This window comes from Eleutherodactylus coqui, chromosome 1 (genome assembly GCF_035609145.1).
Source record: "Eleutherodactylus coqui strain aEleCoq1 chromosome 1, aEleCoq1.hap1, whole genome shotgun sequence".
Classification (NCBI taxonomy): Eukaryota; Metazoa; Chordata; class Amphibia; order Anura; family Eleutherodactylidae; genus Eleutherodactylus; species Eleutherodactylus coqui.
The window spans coordinates 463,291,109-463,311,838 of NC_089837.1; the positions used below are offsets into that span (position 1 = coordinate 463,291,109).

General features: G+C 43.9%; 1 pseudogene; it reads left to right on the plus strand.

The window, feature by feature from the left end:
• The first annotated feature begins 9,846 nt into the window (after nt 1–9,846).
• LOC136606050 (hyaluronidase-2 pseudogene) lies at nt 9,847–11,592 on the plus strand (annotated as a pseudogene).
• The last annotated feature ends 9,138 nt before the right edge of the window (nt 11,593–20,730 follow it).

The following is a 20,730-nucleotide window of genomic DNA, read 5'->3' on the forward strand; positions in this document are numbered from 1 at the left end:
TTGGTATCACCTAGCAGAAGAAAAGGGTGAGGATTGTAGGCTGAGGATATTAGAATGGTTAAGGGTAGGTTGGAAGTTTTCCTTTGGCGCTCCAAGATAGATAAAATGGGTAAGAGACAGAGTATAGCTTTGCGAGGAGTTCTGGGTGTCAGAGATGTGCCAGTTGTGATCTTGGGGTGAGTATGTAAGGGTTTCAAGGGTGGAAACTGTGCCTTTGTTAAGGCATGAGGATGGGCAGTTTTATGAAGGTCCACTTTAACATGGGTTTTAAGAAAGTGTTGAAAAATGTAGGCTTGGACAGTTCGCAGTTTGGGACACATTCGTTCAGGTTGGGGGCAGCCATGGAGGCAATTATGCGATGATAGGTAGGTGGGAATCGGACTGATACAAATTTTACTTCAGACTGCAGCTACTGTAGGAGGGAATATGGTTGGCAATTGAATTTTGATAGGAGTACGGCAGTGATCGGAGTAAGGGGAATGTCGTAGTGTAAGGTATTGCAGGATGTACAGAGTTTGGTCAGTCTGGACCGAGTACTGGATATTTTAGTTCTTCATGTAGGGGGGAATTACTTAGGGAGAAGGTTCTTTAGGGATTTGTCGAATGACATGAGATATAACATGCTTAGATTATTGACGTCGTATGGGGGTCTGATTATTGCGTGGTCTCAAATTGTTCCTTGAAAATGTGTAGGTTTTGCTAGATCTGTGAAGGGGTTAGCTAAGGCTCGGATTAAATTAAATAGAGAGATGTCTCGTTTTGTTAGACAAAATGGGGGAGTGACAGTTAGGCACAGGGATTTGGAGTCGGTGAGGGTAACTATTGGAGAGATGATGGAGTTCATTTAAAGGCTACTGAACAGATTTGTGGGTATTGGCAGTACAAGACAGAATTGAGCGTACCTTGTTGTTGTGGGGTGTGGCGCAGGCTTGAGGGGGTCAAGCCGTGCTGGCTGTGGCAGATAAGGGGGTCCTTGGTGTAAGCACAAAAGTGGGGTGGGGGAAGGCAGAGGCTGGATAGCTACCTTTGCCCCTTTGATTGATAATTAGGTGGGTCTGTTGCCTCTTGGCTTTGACAGGGCAGAGTCCCTGCAAAGATGGTTGGAGTGGTTAGCCTGGGTATGGCTAGGGGACCTCGGTGTTGGGAGGTAGGCGACTAGAGGCTAGTTGGTGAATTGGGCCTCCTGAGTTGGTTGGTTTGTTACTGGGTGTGCAGCGGGAGGCATTACAAAAAATTCCCTGGTTAGTGAGGTGACAGAATTATTCGGGGCTCCAAGGATCTCCCTTTCTCTGGGGATTGGGAATGCTATGATATGCGTTCAGATTTAATGTTACGTTGTTTGTAATAAATGGCTGCTGTGACTAATTTAATTCAAAGAAGGTGTCTGTGGTTATTTAGTTAATGTACAGAGGTTAGGCTACAGTAGGACGATTCCGTTGTACCCGGGTCATGATTGTAGAAACAATAGTTTGTCCCCATACTACTGATAAGTTGTCCATACTTTACCCAAGGAAGTCAACTGTTCAGCTCAAAAATGGAAGAAGCTGCCATAAGAGATAGAGAAAACCATGAAATGGTGGTTTTATGGGGGGCAAATAATCTGCTATGGTGACAAGTGCTGAATGACAGTGAGTATATTGGTCAGAACTTACTACTGACGGATTATCTGCATGTAAGGAGGTCGGAAAAATTAAAGTAACCCTCTGGTTTGAGGGCAAAATTTTATCTTGTGATTGTAGCAGGCAGCTTTTTTTACCTGCTAGCTGTTGCTGATGCCCCTCTGATTCACTAGTTCCAGGACCTGTTTTCAGATGTCCAAGATGACTGACACAACCTTCAGACTACCTAAGCCAGCTTTGGATACCGGCTTTGCTGCAGGGTCGAGGTGTGGTACTTGAAGGTCTGAACAGATAAGTATTGGAGAGATATGGTTGAGTATTGGAGAGTCAGGGCTTGGAGAACAGGTGCATAAATGAGGTCCAAGCCTTAGTTCAGGGCAGGCAACAACCGAAGCAGAGTTCAGAAACCGAGCCAAAGTCAGGGAGCATAGAAGACAGAATGGTCAGAACTTGCATGGGTCAAAACCAGAAACGCATGAACAGGGACTTTGTCACAATGGTAGAAGACCAGTTGCCTAACAATCCACTCTAGAGAGTGGATGCCTAATATAGGCGGTGCAGGGACAGGATTGGAGGGAAACGAGTAATGGAAATGAAGCAAGCAGAGGAACAAGTAGCAGAACAGCAGCAACTTCTCAGTTGTATTGCAGCAGTAGTGAAGAGTGCAAGCAAGTATAAGCGGGCGATGCAAAGTTGGCTATGGCCAAGGCTAGAGCCATGCAAAAAACCCTGGAAGCCTGTGCAAGAGGTTGGGAGCTGTAGAATGGTGAGCTGTGAGAGAATCCCTGGAGCTTCCTGTCTTGAAAAGTGTGCATGGACAGTTGACCATAGAAGCTAAAGTAGCTCTGGTCAGTTTTCACTGTGTTGTTACTAAAGCAAGAAGGCAGCGAAGAAGCGCTAAAATCGTACAGGGAAAAAAATACAATATGCAAAGATAAGATCAAAACTGCTAAGGAGGAGGCTGAAAGACTGATCGCCAAAGAGAGCAAAAACAACCCGGGGTTGTACCACTGGATTGGCGCATTGCCAACGTGGTTCCAATTTACAAATAGGGGTCCAAAAGTGAGCCTGGTAACTACAGGCCGGTAAGTCTCACTTCAGTAACTGGAAAAATATTCGAGGGGTTTCTGAGAGACGCCATCAAAGAATACCTCAAGGAGAACAACGGAATAACTCCTCACCAGCATGGGTTCATGAAGGGTCGATCATGTCAGACCAATCTGATCAGCTTCTACGATGAAGTAAACTCTAGGCATTTGACACCGTGCCGCATAATAGGCTGATATATAAAATGAGACAGCCTGGATTGGGTGAAAACGTGTGTAGTTGGGTAAAGAATTGGCTCAGAGATAGAAAACAGAGGGTGGTAATAAATGGTTCGTACTCTGATTGGGCCACCGTCGCTAGTGGGGTGCCACAGGGCTCAATATTAGGCCCCATTCTGTTCAATATATTTATCAATGACCAGATAGAGGGGCTGCACAGTAAAATATCAATATTTGCAGATGACACAAAATTATACAATATAATCAATGCAAAGGAGGACAAACGGACCTAGATAAGCTAGAGGCTTGGGCAGAAAAATGGCAGATGAAGTTCAATGTTGATAAATGTAAGGTTATGCACATGGGAAGGAGAAACGTATGTCACCAATATACACTTAATGGGGTATTGCTAGGGAAAAGTGATATGGAAAAAGACCTGGGGGTACTAGTAGATAGTAGATTTAACTGGAGCAACCAATGTCAGTCAGCTGCTGCAAAAGCTAATAAAGTCTTGGGGTGCATTAAAAGAGGTATAGAGTTGTTAATCCGGGTATACAGGCAAGTAGGATCTATTAGGGGTTGATCCAGGGAATAGACTGTTTCAGCATCCAGATAAAGTTTGCTTTTGATTATTGGATTTCACTGTGAACACAGTAATGGCTTCAACTGGGAAACAGGTTTGTAGACCGGAGGCCTACCGTGTTGTTGTGGCCATGAGTGGAATGGTATGGTGTGCTACAACTTGGAAAACAGTCCAGTAACTAAGGGTGCTTCACATGCCCATAGGGCTTCTATGCCTTGCCCCATTGGCTGTCTAAAATAATTTTTTCCCGCTGCCTCTGAGGAGTTACTAGGCTGCATGTCTAAACTCTGCCAAACTGCGGGACCGGAAGCGTGGAGACATCCCATACAATACCCATAAAGGAACACTCAATAATAAAGGACCAACAAGTTTCCTAACAACAAACAGTCCACCCTTATACGCGCATAAAACCACACTTTCACTTTTTACTCTCCAGTAGCGGCATATTTCCAACCCATCTTTGAGCTGGACAGTTGAGTCATGCCTGGTAGTCTGGTTGCCGAAGGTGAACGGCCTAATCACTATCGCCTGTTTTATATTACACAAGTTTTCATTTTAACCATTTTGAATGCATTGTGAAGCTTGGCAGGACTTAACTCTAGCCAACTTTATCTCTTACTGCTGCAGTAACCAGTAATTTCTACAAAAAAGAACTTAACATTCTTCAAAAGTGTTTATCGTCATGTTGGCAGTGAAATATATTACAGGAAATATATATGAATCCGACAGAGGAAAAGAGGAAAAAAATCCACACCATAAAAATCTTGCACAATTGAATTACGTGCCGCGTTTGTGGTGATGGTTTGTAATCAGTACTGCATTATCATGAAATTCGAAATGCTATATTCTGTTATATCGGAAGTTAGGCCTCTCTCACACAGGGGCTTCTTACCGTGATTAACATGACGTTTTGAACGCCGCGTTAATCACACTATAATGCTGACATTGCGGCACTTTGCTGTGTTCATGTGTGAGAGCGGCCTTCCAACTTTTGCTCTGTGTGGTGTACAGTTTACAGTATATACGTTTAGGATTGTACTGATGAAGTATAAATCCTTGCTACTGTATAAGCCTAGGGTTACAAGAAAAAAGACATATGTCCATCTAGTTCAGCCTATTACCCCCCAATGTTGTTTCAGAGGAAGGCAATAAAACCCCAATGAGGTAGACGCCAATTTTCCCCATTTAAGGGAAAAAATTCCTTCCCGACTCCAATCTGGCAGTAAGAATAATCCCCGGATCAACAACCCTTCTGAAGTTATTAGTAACTATGGCATGTGTATTGTTACACTCAAGAAAGGCGTCCAGGCCCCTCTTGAACTCTTTTGACGAATTTCCCATCACCAAGTCTTCAGGCAGAGAGTTCCATAATCTCAATGCTCTTACAGTAAAGAACCCCCCTCTATGTTGGTGTAAAAACCTTCTTTTCTCTAGACACAGAGGGTGCCCCCTTGTTATAGTCACAGTCCAGGGTATAAATAGATGATGGGAGAGATCTCTGTATTGACCTCTGATATATTTATACATAGTTATTAGGTCGCCCCACAGTCGTCTTTTTTTCTTAACTAAATAATCCAAAACGTAATCCCAACCATGTAGGCCTAGCCTAATAGCTAGTTCTCTACTCTTTGAGCAAACTTCCCAAAATTGCAGTAAAAAATGAACTTCTAGATAAGTGGTCTTCTAATGGACTGGTCCTTGGGCCAATGTAAATCAAAATTCAGTATACAGGAATTGAATATCTAGCTTAGATTAGAGTAGTGCTTTCTAAGAGATAGTCTTTAAGATGTTTCCTTTGTATGTTTTCGCACAAATATGATGGACCAAAGCACACGATGGCTGATACTGTCAAAGCTGATACCGGCATGGATATCACACAACTGAAAGAAGAAGCGCAAAACCGAAAAACATGGAGGGAGGGAGGCTTTAGGGTCGCCGAGGGTAGTGAACAACTAAATGGCTAGCAACAACAATAAACATAAGCATACTTTGAGTCCAGCACAGCTTTCTTTCTTTCTTTCTTTCTTTCTTTCTCTCTCTCTCTCTCTCTCTTTCTCTCTCTCTTTCTCTCTCTCTTTCTCTCTCTTTCTTTCTTTCCTTCTCCAAGCCAATTTTGTTTTCAACTGAATGCCAAAGTAAGGTTGTGTTCACACTGCATCAAACATATCCATAGGACCCAATTTACTGACAGAGGCCAAGAGCACATGACTCTGGCCTTCATTGTGCTGGTATACGTTGGTAGACATTTTTTAAAATTGTGTAGAAAAGTGAAGTCAACTACGTTTTTTATGCAGAAGCATTCCACAAAAATTATATATTATACACTTTTTAACATTGATGCGGATGGTGACTTTTACCACCATACTGCATGCCTTCCATTGGAGGTATACTGTATGTCAGTAAATCCTCCTGATGTATACCTTTGATGGAAGACTTGAATACAGTTTGAGCAGAGCCTAAAGGTCTTTTTACATGGGCAGATAATCCACCCATTCTAATGACCACTGATAGAGCGAGCATGTTGGCCAGCACTTGTTCCCCCCATGAAGACGGGCAGAATAGGGATGACTAATCATTAACATGTTTGCTTGTCTTGATACAGCTATCAATGATCAGCTGCGTGTTCCATCGTTTATAGGAGGGGTGAATGTAAAGTGATATGATTAACCGATACATGAGCATTTGCTCGTTTGACGACTGATCGGTCATCATTTTGCACATCCCGATTGTTGGCAAACGAGTTTTCATAGAAATGCTTGGGCCCGATAATCGGCCATTGCAAAAAGACCTTGATACAACATATAGATGTACTGTTAAGATACGATAAGTAGATAGATGACTCAATTCACACTGGTCTGTTTATTGTGAATCTGTTTTCAGGTTGAGTAGGGATTTATATACACTATGTATTCCTAGAGAAGCCATAACGGTTACCGAGAAACTCTGATGTGTGTTTTTATAATCAAGAAGGTCAGTGAGCCGCACTAAGGAAGACATTTGTGAATGCAGCAGTTTGATGAATCAGCAGATAACTCAAGACTGGAAAATGGTAGAGTTGCCAAATAGGTGCAGACATGGGTGGTATTTTGGTAGCTCACTTGTATGGCCCACATCGTCTGCATTTCAACATTGGCCTTGAAATTTAGAAACTTTCCAAAAACAGGAGAAACTATTTCTTAATTTAAGAATATGTATACAAATTATATGTGGTGTGAAATACTCTTGTATATGTTTTTAACCCTTTCCAGTCCAATTTGTATCCTGGTTTTCCTAGGGGGCTTACTCTTTTTCTGCCGTTATACAACGGCGCTATATGCTGGCTAAAGCCAGTACTGCATGAGGGGACACGTTGGATAGGCTCTGACAGCAGAGAGGCTGGCAATATACAGTAAGAGAACCCTAACGGACTTCTTCCAACATCTGAGCTGTACAGCCTTAAATCATAATGTCTTCAGAGGTCAGACAGTGGATTGGAAAGGGTTAAGGCTTCTTAATGCTTTTTCATCAGACTATAGTCACATCATAACTGAGGAAATGTATTTATCTGTTGTTTATGTCACCTCCATAATAACTTTTGATACAAATTTAAAAAATGGTCAGCGCCGTGGAACCTAAAAGAACGAATAGAGGGTATTCAAATAAATGAAAGACCACTCACCTTGGCGATAACGGCCTGATTGCTCAGGTAGGCCGTTATGCCCCGCGTCCCCATACGTATGTAAAATGGGTCGGCTAGACACTCCGTCAAAGTGACAGCCAGGAAAATAGTAGACCGTGCAGGGAGAATTCAAGGACACTCAAGGGGTCTCAAAACAAATAAACAAGCAATATGAAATACAAAAATCTCCTGCACTCAAAGAGTCTATCCAGTGAAAGAGGGTCAATCTTTTATTCGAAGGGAGGGTCTATTGGAAATCCAGAACCCTCCCTAAGGATCAAAGGTTGCATGAAAAGAGGAACTGGGCCTGATACAAAGGTCTATGGACAAGGTACAAACACAAGTTCCCCAAGAAGATTGACGATGGTTGAGCATTGGAGATTTTTCTTATTCCTCTTTGCTTCCATAATACTTTTGTGTTTTTTTTATCCAAGAGTATTCAATATCACATAGATTAATCGACAAGGAATGTGATTATCACATAGATTTCAAGACATGCGGTAACCTGTCGTCCTGACCAACCAACTCACCCCCTTAGTCAATATGTCTTCTCACTCCCATCACCATATGACCACTAGCAGCTGATTAGGGCCCCAGGAGGTCTCCATTGATGTCATATTGTCAGAGTCAATACTCACTCCCTTCAGTAACCTGGAACAAGAGTTCTGGGGCTGAGTGTCCCTCCCCTGTCGTGATTATCACATAGATTTATCTGGCTAATGCAGGATCGCACTATTTTTGCTCTATATGTATGAATCCTAAAGTTTGTGTAGGTTAAATTGTCCAGTGCACACACCTCGACATAGTCTACTCTTACTCCAAAAGAGTATCTACTACCTACTAGAGTACCTAGACTATACCTACTACTATACCAATAACATATACAAGTATCACCCTCAGTAGCCACATATCAGCAGCCACTTTGCCATCGACCATCTACAAGATCTTGCTTAGGAAGTTGGGAACTGGATATATCCCGGCTCAGGATGTTACTGCATTGGAAGCCTTGCAGCTGTCTTCTTCATGAAACTTCCCATGCAAAATATCTCTTAGAGCTTCAGCTGGCCCAAGAGGGAGGGGAAACTACCTTATCTGTCAGCACAAAGCATAGCCGTGTATCATGCTGATTTTCTTGGTACAATATACACACTGGTACACACAGCAAAGGGGATTTCATGTTAATCTGTATGTAACTGAGACCATTACCATAGCGATTAAGAATTACCGGTAAGCATAATCTATTACTTTCATTGTAACTGAGATCTTCGAGCTGAATCAACGACTGTCCTTCACTGGAAATCAAGTACGGGATCATAATAAGGACACAATATAGCCTATTATTTCATATTTAACGCTTTTTTTCCTACTGATTGAGGTACTAGATTGTTATCACCGGCGTGACTCTCTGCACTGCGCATGTGGGCATCAGCCGGCACATCCGCAGAGCAGAGAGAGCTGTCAGATAGGCTCAGTGCGTAGAACCGTTAGCTCTCCCCTGGTCCCTGGCGGCTGCTCCTACGGCGGAGATCTGCCATGGGATATCGCTACGCCCGTGGACAGGGGACCTTCCTGATTGTCGCTCAAACAAATGAAAGTGCGCAATAATTGTTACATCTAAATGCGAGCCATTGTGCACTTTTTGTTTGTCGCTCAGTCATCGGCGGCTCGCTTACTTCTCGTTACGTCTAAACGCTCCACCCTCCGTGTTTCACGTAGCAATGTGAAGCACTGAGCAAGAAGTCAATGATTCTCAGCGATGATCTTCCTGTCTAAACTTTCTGCACGAACGCGAACAACTGCGAACCAATTAGCGGTGAGGTCATTCGCTCGTTCAACCAGCAATCTGCTTGTTTAAAAGGGGCATTACTCCAATCCGTGCTCTGTCTCTTATCTGTTCTTCTACATGGGGGTCGCTCACACCCTTTTATGTACACCATTACTGTCATCTAGGTAACCTATCAGTATTTATTTTCGGAATGTACTGTGAAAGGAAACCGAACTACCCAGAGGAAAACCACAACCCAGGAGATCATAAACACTGCTTGCAAAAATTAGTTGCTGGACATTATAGCCTTTTGTTTGTGACGGTCTTTATATAGATGTCACTTGGCTCTTTTTAAATGACAATGAAGGGTTACTTAGGAGATGTATGGGTTAAATTCTGTTGTACTAATGTTATAACATGTATTTTTACTTTTTTTATGTCCTTAAAATGTAGATAGTTAAAATAATCCCGCATTGGAGTAACTCCAATAAATATAGTAAAGAGGAAATTCATTGGCGTAAGCCCATTGATGACATCACTGTTTCCTACCTGAAAACCATCCCAATTTTACCCGAGCAAAAAATGGATATGGTCCAGTGAAAATATTGGCATGTCATTAATTTTGATCTTAACTGAAGAGAAACAGTGGCCCGGTACTAATAGAAATACTCTATAGTGGTATATAGAGAGCCCTTCATATTAATGCTTATGAGAGAGCCTCGTGTGTCTAATGCTTTTCTATCCATGTAATGTGAGTATTGTATAGGAGTAAATCTACAGTACAAGTTATCTCAGAAGGTACATAAGAAAAACAACTATAACGATCCCAGAAAGCTGTTACAACTGCTGAACAAGTGGTACGTTATGAGAGCAATATACAATAGGTGATAATAATGGGCAAGTGTGAATGAGAATCATCGATGCTGAAATCATCATTGTGGTATAGCTATAAAAAAATGGCCTCATTGACGGCGGCACCATATATCTGGGGGAGAAGTGTCGCTGAGCATACCGGTGTCTTGGGAGGTGTCTCCTCCGTTTTCACCATGCTTGCCTTCTTCATGTTCTCTGGTGCCTTCTCTTCACCTTCCATGATGGCCTTTCATCCCCTGCAATGAAGAAGCCCACTACTCACCCTATTTACAGTCAGCGGCCATTTGTAGCAATCTGGAACGCCCCCACACAGGAAGGCCCACCATAACACAATGTGCCTTTCGATTTACAACTCTTTGACTTCCATGCGTCTCCCAATGAGGGCTTTGTGGACCAGAGACTGACCATCTTCTAGAAGGAGCGCCTCGGATACTACCCTTACTATAATAAAAACAACGTTCCTTTCTACGACAGTGTCCCCCAGAACGCTAGCATCAGCATCCACTTGAGATGGATGCAGAAAGCGCTGAAGAAATATATAAACAAAATGGGAGATGAGGAAAGACTAGCCGTCAACTGGGAGGAGTGGCGTCCCATTTGGTTAAGAAACTGGCACAACAAAGACGTATACAGGCAGTTTTTATGGAATCTGGTTGCAGCCCATCACCCTGCCTGGCCCTTGGAAGACGTCAACAAACAAGCACAATTTGAGTTTGAAACCGCCGCCCACAACTTCATGGAACAAACGTTACAGCATGCCAGAAGCGCCCGTCCCCACCAGCTCTGGTGTGTCTATCTGTTCTTCAACTTCTCTAACTTCTATAACCACGACTACATGCAGAATTGGGAGCGCTACACTGGGAAGTGTCCGGATGTGGAGATTTCTCCCAGTGACTTGTTGTAATAGTTGTGGGAGGCCAGCACCGCGCTCTTCCCGTCCATCTACCTGATCCAGACTCTAGAGTCCAGCTCTAAGGGTCGCATGTTTGTGCACTTCCAGGTGAAGGAAGCCATGAGGATCGCAAATAAACATCACAAAGACTACGCCCTGCCGGTCTATGTGTATTCACGACCCACCTACATGAAGATGATGGACACCCTGCCTCAGATGGATTTAGTCTCCACCATTGGGGAGAGCGCTGCACAAAGGGCCACCAGGCTCATCTTCTGGGGTGATGTTGAATATGCAAAGAACATGAAATCTTGTCTAAAGGTGAAGTCGTACCTGGAGGGAAGTTTTGGTGAATACATCGTCATTGCAACAACCGCCGCAGAGTTCTACAGCCGTTTTCTCCGCAACAGTAACGGCCGTTGCTATTACTATCACCTATTAAGACAGGACAATAACAAAGAAAGCTTCTTACACCTCAAGCTGGCCAGTTTCTGTATAGTGCATGTTCCAAAAGATGTGGGCGCATTGGCCCCTATGTGGCCAGACGGTGAGATATATGGTGCTGCCGTCAATGAGGCCATTTTTTTTGTAGCTATACCATAATGATAATTTTAGTATCCATGATTCTCATTCACACTTGCCCATTATTATCACCTATCGAGACAAGACAATAACACAGAAAGCTTCTTACACCTCAACCCGACCAGTTTCTGTATAGTGCATGCTCCAAAACATGTGGACACATCGGCCCCTATATGGGCAGACGGTGAGCTCTCCACGAAGGACAAGCACTACCCGAGTTCACATTTCCGTTTTCAGTGTTATGGGACACAGAGAAGAACAGGGAACCATACAGGAGTTACAGGGCCTCCTGGGGGCCACATGCTGCTGTGGTCATTGCTGGCCTTACTCCTCCTGCTGCTCTGAGGGTGTCATGACCCACTGGAGGATGGTTCACTTTAACACTATGTTGGATTGGTGGTGATGGGACCCCGAAAGGTGGAGCCATAGAAGGTTTTCAGTTGGTTCCATTAATTTTATTTATGTAAATGCACTCTGTATCCACTATGAGATGGTCCTGCGTCTTCCTACCTCTAAGATGTAATGATTCTCCCTGCCCCTCTACGTGGGTTTCGGGGCTTGTCTAAGACTATGCAATAAGGTTCCCATCCTACCTGTCTGGAAAGAGGGGCTGAGCCGTTTACTGGGATCAGCGCCAGTCTCCTTAACACATAAAGAGTTAATTGTAGTCACGTTATAAGTAATGTATTTATAAAAGTAATCAATTTTATATGTAGCTGAATCTTATAAATGGAGGAGGGAAAGTAAATGATTGCCTATAGAGCTCATCCTTTATTTTGCAAGATTGAGCCTGCACTAAGTAAATGATCTGGATTAGTGTGATGAGTTACGTGATGCTGAAGCCCCCACAGAAACATTTGTACATTCCATTTATTATTACTATGTCTACTTGAAGCTTTATGGGCAAATTTCCAACTCCGGTACCTGAACGGCTGCTCTGCTGATCCTTAGAGTTTATTATTGCATGACATCACATATGTGAAGAGTTGGGGGGGGGGGGGGATTTCTACTTCTTGTTGCTTATAAGACTTAGAGATCGAAATCTGGAATGAATTAAATATGACGAAAGCGTAATAATTATTTATGTCGTCTTTTTATATTCTCTAGTGCAGCTTGTCCCTAACAAGCTATTTTTGAACTTCACATGGTTTTGGCAATGGAGGAGTGGACTGAGTCCAGACGTTCCTTAAGAGTTGGCAACGTTCCCAAGCAAGGAGATCCCTCCCCTCCCCTGATTTCATGGGAGACCCCTCTCTACTTCTGCCTGTGGTGTCACAGAGTAGGAATGCTATGATGTCACTGCATTACTTTACATCCTAATAATGCGAGGGGCTGTTTTTAGCTTCTAGGCTTAATAAGGATTCCATTAACTCACCGTGCGTTGAGTCATCAGGACGACAGAAACTTCATTTTCAAGAAGCAAACATTGGATCTTTTTTGTTCTTATCTTGTTACGCTCAGGTATGTTGCGCTTTACAGCTGATTTCATGCTCAGTAGAATTCCTGTGATCCAGTCCTAATGTGTAGGTTTTCCAAAAAATTCCGGATTACATGATTTCCTTGAAAATTCCATAGTGCTGATTTGTATGGATTTATTTCACAGAAGTTGGAGGCCTTCAACTATAAATATAGTTGCCATTTATAAGTAGTAGAGATGAGCGAGCATACTCGCTAAGGGCATTGCCCTTAGCGAGTACCTGCCCACTTGGAAGAAAAGATTCGGCGGGGAGCTGCGGGGGAGAGCGGGGACGAATGGAGGGGAGATCTCTCTCTCCCTCTCTTTCCCCGCTCCCTCCTGCTCACTGCCGCAACTCACCTGTCACCCGTGCCGGCAGCCAAACCTTTTCCTTCGAGCGTGGAAATACTCGCTAAGGACAATGCTCGATCGAGTAATTGTCCTTAGCGAGTATGCTTGCTCATCTCTAATAAGTAGTAATTTTCTTACAGCATCGTAAGGCTCTATTTCCATTAGTGTCAATACGTTCGCTAACAGAGCCATAATAAAAGGAAGGTGAAGGAAAACCTACCTACAACTCTGGATAATGCACAGGGAAGTCACAGTACAAGCATAATAGCAATACAGGGACAATACACAGTGACACTGGCGTAACTATAGGGGTTGCAGGGGATGCGGTTGCACCGGGGCCAAGGAGCCTTAGGGGCCCATAAGGCCTCTCTTCTCCATATAGGGAGCCCAATACTATGAATAAGGCATTATAGTTGGGGGCCCTGTTACAGGTTTTGCATTGGGGCCCAGGAGCTTCAAGTTACGCCCCTGCACAGTGACATCAATGTACAGGGATAATACAGTGAGTAGTGTTAAACGAGCTGAAACTTTGTTTCAGGTCAAACTTTGCTAAAAGTTTGGTTTTGCACAAACCCGAACCGAGCTTCTAGCAAAGTTCTATCGAAAACAAAGTTTTACTGGTTTGGTTCGTTCAACACTAGTCCTGAACACTGCTGTATAATAATATCCAAGAGCCATAAACTCAGTGTATAAAGGGCTTTTTTGGCTCTTAGACAGTGTTATGCACCAGTTTTAGAGGTTTTGATGAACTTCCACTTCGGTTCAAACTCATTCAGACCAAATTAAACTTTTTGCAAAAGTTAAGCGAAGCAGCTGAACTGAAACTTTCAATACTTTGCTCATGACTAAGGCCTCTTTCACACAGGCAAGAGCGATATCCCTGCGAGAAAATCACAGCGATTTCTCAGCTGTCTTCTATGCAATATCACTGCGTTGTCTAGTGGCGATGTGGCGATTTTGTGGCACTACACATTGCTTGCTTGTAGTCTTCCGCCAGTGTTTCCTGGTCAGGGGGTTCAAAAATCCCACCTCCAAGAAGCGCTGGCTCTGAATGGTTCTCCAGCACCACAGTTCAGCCAATCACTGCAGCGCTTATTGAACCAATCACAGCCATCGCATTGGCCTCCATATAGGGAGCCTAGTGCTATGAATAAAGTATTAGCATTGGGAGCCCTGTTACAGATTTTGCATTGGAGCCAAGGAGCTTCAAGTTACGTCTCTGGGTTAAGGAATTAACACTTAACTCATATTTCCGCTTTTCAAATTTATATTAAAGCACACTTCCGGTTTTAGAACAAAATTCTGTCCTGGGACAGGAAGAGCAGCGGGCTGTATTACCTGCAATTGTTCTTCTCTGCCATCTCTCCAATCTGACTGTTTCGGGTTGAGTTTTTAACCATCCACTATGACTACAGCAGTTTTCTAACTACCTACTGCACACTATGCACTGTTGTCTGATTGGTCACTGCTGATCACATGAGCAGCTATGGCCAATCAGACAGCAAGAATAGTGCATTGGTAGTCTAACACTAGCAATGCACTGTGGGATATTAGATAGTCTGAAGATTGTGTCACCCCCCCCTAGATGGCCAAAAATAGGGCCTGGAACCGGAGAATTAGAGGGTAGGCAGAGAAAAGCAGCTGCAGATAATATAACTATACCCCCCTACATCTCTGGTCCCAGGACAGACCAGTCCTGAAACTGGTGGCTTTAAGACAAAATAAAGTTTAATCTTCAAGAGATGTTGAACCTTGCAAGGTACTCGGTGCTGCAAGTCATGCCTTGGATAGAAGGAGTAGTGAAAGGGAGTTTTATTTATGTAGTAGAAGATATAATTGTTGACTGCAGCGGAAGATTACAATGTCCCTGCTGGATTACTCTGTGTTCCCAGGCAGGAAATATAAAACATTACTTAATGAACAAACCAAAAGGGTCATTAAAGTCTCACTAACACAGTTACAAGTTCGGTGCCTCTATCTGTCTTCTTTTCTTGCAGTAAAGACTTTTTAACCTCTCAGCTACATTTCCTCCCTATAAAGTCAGATTCTAGCATTGTCTTCTAATACTAGTTTGTATTTAATGACTAGATGGCACGCCATCGCAGAAGCAGCCGCACGGAATGATGAATGGAATAGGCCTTGACGGGCTGCTGCAATGTAGCATCGTATGGACAGCGGATAAAGAAGAACGGGGGGGGGGGGGGGGAATTATAATGAAGATGCGGGAACTGGAGGAAAGTAAGTAGATTTGTTGTCCAATGTTAAGCTAGATTCACACGGACCTATCTGCATGTGCATAATTTACGCACGCAATACGCAGAGAATAGAGCCCATTGATTTCAATGGGTTTGTTCACATGCATAGATTTTTCCTGCATATTTTGGTCTCGCAACAAAAACACGCAGCATGCTTTATTCCCTGCATATCTGCACATCAAATGTTCCCCTAGAAGTCAATGGGGAGCGCACAATACGCTATGAGATGTGTGATACGCTGTGTGATTCCGCTGAAAAAAAGAACACATCCGGAACTCAGACTAATTAGTCATTTAAATCTTTAAGTCTTTGTTTGCTGAGCGCAAATGATCATGTAAAATACGCCGATGCGCAAGCAAAAAAACATAGTTCGTTCCACAAACACACTAAGTTCGTGCACGTAAATGCGCTATGTTCATGCACGCACATATACACATAGCCCGTGTGAATCTGGCCTTAGACATATTAAGGGCTCCTTCAAACAAGCATATGTGCAAATGCGCACGGTTCAACCATATTTGTGCTATGAACTAGGTAGATTTGCTTGCGTGCCGGCACATTTTAATGTAGTTTTTGCGCATGGAACACTACCACACCCTAATTTAAATGGCTGTCTAGCCTAATGGAGTCGAGATGTGTTTTTTTTTCACGGAATTGCACAGCATATTGCGCATTTCTCTTTACAGTGCATTTGTGCACCTCCATAGACTTGTATGGGGACCTTAAGGCCTCATGTCCACGGGGAAAATCAGATCCGCTGCAGATTCTACATGTAGAATCTGCAGCGGGTCCCTCCTGCCCCGCGGACATGAGCGCCGAAAATAAGAATTTAAAAGTATTTACCATCCGGCGCGGGCGGAGAAGATCAGCTGTTTCTCACGGCCGGATCTTCATTTTCGGCCGGCGGATGAATTCCTGACGCCGGCGGCACGTCGCCGGCACGTCGCCGACGTCCCGCGCGCATGCGCCGGGCACATCCGCCGAGCCGAAGCAAGGAAGATGCGGCCGTGAGGAACAGCTGACCTTCCCCGCCCGCGCCGGATGGTAAATACTTTAAATTCCTATTTTAGGTCTCCCGCGGATCCGGACGGCTTCCATAGGCTTCAATAGAAGCCCGCGGGAGCCGTCCCCGCGGGAGACCCGCACGAAAATGGAGCATGGTCCGGATTTTTCCATGCTCCATTTTTTTTTAAATCCCTTTTATTGACGATCCGCGGGTATTTATCTACCCGCGGGTGGTCAATGCATCCCTATGGGATGCGGATCCGCATGCGGGAGATCCGCTGCGGATCTTAAATCATATTTTGCCCGTGGACATGAGCCCTAAGTGCGGGTCCTATCTTTTTGCGCATGCGAGAACTGTGTGCGCAAAATGTGTAAAATGAGAACTAATTTCTATTCTCTGCGTATTACATACGCAATTTTTGTGTGTACAAATATGCCTGTGTGAAGGAGAGCTAAGACACCTCTATAAATCACATATAACCCGGAACACTTTGGGAACACAAGAGTTAAAGCCTTGAAATGACTCCCGAAGGGCAGATTCATGGTCTACTGAGCTCTCCTAATAAGTCACATTTTAAACCCTTATTTACAGACTATTCAATGGCGGAGCTCCCGAGAGAGATGTCACACAAGCCTACATTCCAGAGCTCTGCGCTAGATGAGGTGTAACTCCACCATCGTACCTCTCCTAGATCACACCGTTCCGCTCTACATCCTTTATGTCTTTAGCAGGAAGAAGAGTTCCTACAACTAACAAGACACAACATAGAACTGAGGGGAATTTAGTATTCATGTAATCAATGGATTATATTAAGGCCCCAAACATGTATACATGGAATTTCGGGTGACATAATTGGATGGCGCTACAATGTCCCTTCACTGTGTTCAAAATGGTAGTTGCCGTACTGCCCGATGCCGGTGACAGTCAGAAGGTTGTGTAGCAATTTGATCCCAGTGATCCTTGATTTGGATTCAAAATTTGCTGCTGATTTTGACATGAAGCACCTTTCATCCTCGCAATTAGCAACCCGTCGGAGTAGACCTCACTGAGGCGTACAGCCCTTATGCGGCAATTGCTATTTAGCGGCCAGCAGTCAGGTGATGCGAAAGTAGGTGCATCACCTTACCGGCAGTCACAGTGACAAAATTCTGCAACATTTCCACTATTTGTAAAAAAAAAACCCTTAGAATGCTAATGGGTATACCTCTTCTGGGTTCAGGATGCTTGTGGTTCGAGCAACATGAACCTGGTGACAGGTTCCCTTTAAGAACTGTTTCTGGGCTCATTAGTCATCAGCAGTTGTTGATTGGAAATTTTGCCAAACAATAGAACCCAACTTTCCTAGGATTTAGGTGCAGTTATTGACTGTTCCTGGTCTTATTTTGGTGCTTAGGTGGATTGATTTTTTTTGGGCTCTTGACTCAACTATGCCTCTAATTCATCTCCGGATTACCTTCTCTAGTTTGCTTGGTTCCTGACCTTGGACTGTCAGACCTTGCTACTGCCTGCCGCTCTGTGACCTCTAGTTCCTGACTTGGATTTCAGTATTCTGTTTTGAGTATTACGTCTCTTCTGCTTTCCCGGTATTGACCCCTGGCTTTACACAGCTTATGCTTTCCTGTTTGCTCAGTCGGTTGGCGATCTCTCTTTTGGTGTAACCAGGAAGCCTCTTGTATAAAGTCCAGTCCTGCATGAGCAGGGCAAGGGTAAAGACCAGGAGTTCTCAAAGACTCTACAGGTAAAGTGACCAATGCAAAGTCTTGACCATTGTGGCTTGTTTGGACGAACTAACTAGACCATTCGTGACACATGTCCCCTTTTCTACCCACTTTCACCTTAATAAGCATATTATGTTTTTGTAGATCACAATGGGACATTTTCTCAGGTTTGCATGATGCTAACACCATATATGACTTGATCTAAGAAAACAAGTATATTCCTAAGTGATTAAAACATTTCAGAAGTTACTTCTAGCTATTGATGACCTATCCTCAAGATAGGTCATCAATAGCAGATCAGCTGGGGTCTGCCACCAAGCACTCTCAGGAATCAGCTGTTCCCAGACTGATGTCTTAGTGTACTGACCTGTTTCAGTACAGGAAACAAACAGCTCCTTACATTGCTCAGTGGCCTGGGTTGGTACTGCAGGCTGAGTCCTACTGAAGTGAATGCGATTCAGCCTGCATTACCAATACAGACCACTATACAGTGTATGGTTACTGTCTGAAAAGTGCTGAAAAGTGGCCAAAAGTATGTCCATTAAATGCAAATTGTGTGCCTCTACTCTCAGTGCGACTTCTCAGCAATCTGTTATGTAAATTCTCTGCAAACTTGCCCGCATTTTGTTAATAGGGACTTTATTCTTTATCAGGACATCTTATAGGAACTCCAATTTCAATGAATCTGTCCTGATAACAAATGCTCTTGAAGAACACAGGTTTTGAAGATCAGTTTCTGGGAAGCTAGATGTTTTGGGGTTTTTTTGCAATATGTCCTTTAAATGACCACATCCTGAATTAGGTGAAGACAGCTGTAAACACTAACCAAGCATTACTAAACCTCCTTATCAGACTCTGATAGGATGCACATTACACATCTGTGTGGTCTAGAACAAAGGGTAATGATAGCCAAGCCTATACTACTTCCCCGTCTCTCACAACTGCCACCACCTCCTCCGTGACCCATCTGGGTAGCACACAGGCACTATGGGGGAGTGGGAAAACAGGCAGAGGTTGCAGAATTAGTCAGCATCTTCCAGACACATGTGGAAATATGCCTTCCCAGGTCACTAGGGAATAGATGAACTTAACCAGTGGAATGAATGCAGGCTTGACACGCGAAAGAACAGCTATGAGTAATGCTAGAAGAGAGTCAAGTAAGATGTTATCAAACTAAGTGTGTGTGTTAACCCTTTCAAATCCAATTTGTATCCTCGTTTTCCTAGGGGAATTACTCTTTTTCTGCCGTTATACAATGGTGCTATCTGCTGGCTAAAGCCAGTACTGCATGAGGTGACACGTTGGATTGGCTCCGACAGCAGAGAGGCTGGCAATATACAGTAAGAGAACCCCAACGGACGTCTTCCAACTTCGGAGCTGTACAGCCTTAAATCATAATGTCTTTAGACGTCAGACAGTGGATCGGAAAGAGTTAAAGGGGTTTTCCAGGACTTACATTTTTTTTCACTGACTCAAAAATGTGTTAAATAAAGAAAAAATAAATACATACTCTAGCGGCTCCTTATTCAACCCTGATACCTGCCACTTGGAAGCCAGTGGACGATCACGTGTCATAAATTGTGAAGAATCTCCACTGAAGTCTGTGATCTGCCTCTGCACTTGCAAGTTCAGCATGGCAAGAGTTCATAAATTTCAAGCACTAGCGCTTGTATACTAGACCTGGAGCACATAGCTGCATTTATGGCTCTACAATCCCCTGCTTTGTATAGATCCATAATACAAAAGCCTTGGAAGAACTGTTTAAAGGCCCAACTACACCTTCATATATCTCCGGTTTCATATAGAACCATACAGCAAGGGCCTTAACTGAGTCTAGGGCCGTGGGTGAAGGCACACATGACTTGGGGTTTGTAGGGATGAGCAGGAGATTAAGGGTTAAGGTGGTTAAGGAGAGGGCCGATGAGAGGGGCATTAGGGGGTTAAGGCTAGGGGAACTGGAGAGCAGGAAAGAAAATTAGGAGACACTTGGGGAGGCCTACCCTCCTGCCCTAAAGTTCTTGTATAATTGGATATTGGTGGACTAGGAAACAAGCATAGATATGGGTAAGTGGAAGGTGATGGGTTTGGGGGGCATTATAATATGTCATAGCAGCAGTTGGTAGGTAGGGGGTCCTTGGAGTCGGTTCTAAATTGGTCGGAGGGGAGTCATGGTGAGGATAGCCCACCTCCCCTTCTTTATTGGAACGAGTGTGGTAGGGTCTGGCGCTTTGTGGCTTTGACAAGGGGGAGTCCCTCAGAGCTAGTGGACTTTTATCAATTAGCCCTATAGTGGTGCGCAATTCCAAACCGGTCTTTTGTAGGCGGCCTAAGTGGTTTTAGTAGCAGAGCACAACTCTGCTATACCCAGGTCAAGAAAACTACGTCATGCTTCATCAGATGCCAAGTTATACTGAACTCTCCCCATAAGAGTTGCTTCTAGGGTAGTATAACTGCATATTACTACACCTTATAGAGTTTCTAGAAGAAGCCCTTACGACAGCTCGTTAATAGGTGCCGTATTCCTCACTGACCAGTCCTCGAAACTCCTACTCTGGATTCATAAAAGAAAGAATTCATGGAGCCATGACGTGATCACTGCTGGGATCATTGCAGGTGTGAAGCCAAAATGTTCACACAGCTGGTCATATGTCTACACATTAGGCCAATGTAACAGCCGCACATGTTACACATTAGTCGGGGGGAGGGG